We start from the raw sequence: 690 nt of genomic DNA, 5'->3' as shown, positions 1-690 counted from the left end.
GTGATGCGCGACTCTTTCGGACTTTGAAAATTTTTCGATCCAACGAGTGATGCGCGACTCTTTCGGACTTTGAAAATTTTTCGATCCAACGAGTGATGCGCGACTCTTTCGGACTTTGAAAATTTTTCGATCCAACGAGTGATGCGCGACTCTTTCGGACTTTGAAAATTTTTCGATCCAACGAGTGATGCGCGACTCTTTCGGACTTTGAAAATTTTTCGATCCAACGAGTGATGCGCGACTCTTTCGGACTTTGAAAATTTTTCGATCCAACGAGTGATGCGCGACTCTTTCGGACTTTGAAAATTTTTCGATCCAACGAGTGATGCGCGACTATTTCGGACTTTGAAAATTTTTCGATCCAACGAGTGATGCGCGACTATTTCGGACTTTGAAAATTTTTCGATCCAACGAGTGATGCGCGACTCTTTCGGACTTTGAAAATTTTTCGATCCAACGAGTGATGCGCGACTCTTTCGGACTTTGAAAATTTTTCGATCCAACGAGTGATGCGCGACTCTTTCGGACTTTGAAAATTTTTCGATCCAACGAGTGATGCGCGACTCTTTCGGACTTTGAAAATTTTTCGATCCAACGAGTGATGCGCGACTCTTTCGGACTTTGAAAATTTTTCGATCCAACGAGTGATGCGCGACTCTTTCGGACTTTGAAAATTTTTCGATCCAACGA

This window comes from Athalia rosae, chromosome 6 (assembly GCF_917208135.1).
Source record: "Athalia rosae chromosome 6, iyAthRosa1.1, whole genome shotgun sequence".
Taxonomy (NCBI): Eukaryota; Metazoa; Arthropoda; class Insecta; order Hymenoptera; family Athaliidae; genus Athalia; species Athalia rosae.
The sequence above is the reverse complement of the archived record's forward strand: the minus strand, read 5'-3'. Positions refer to the sequence as shown.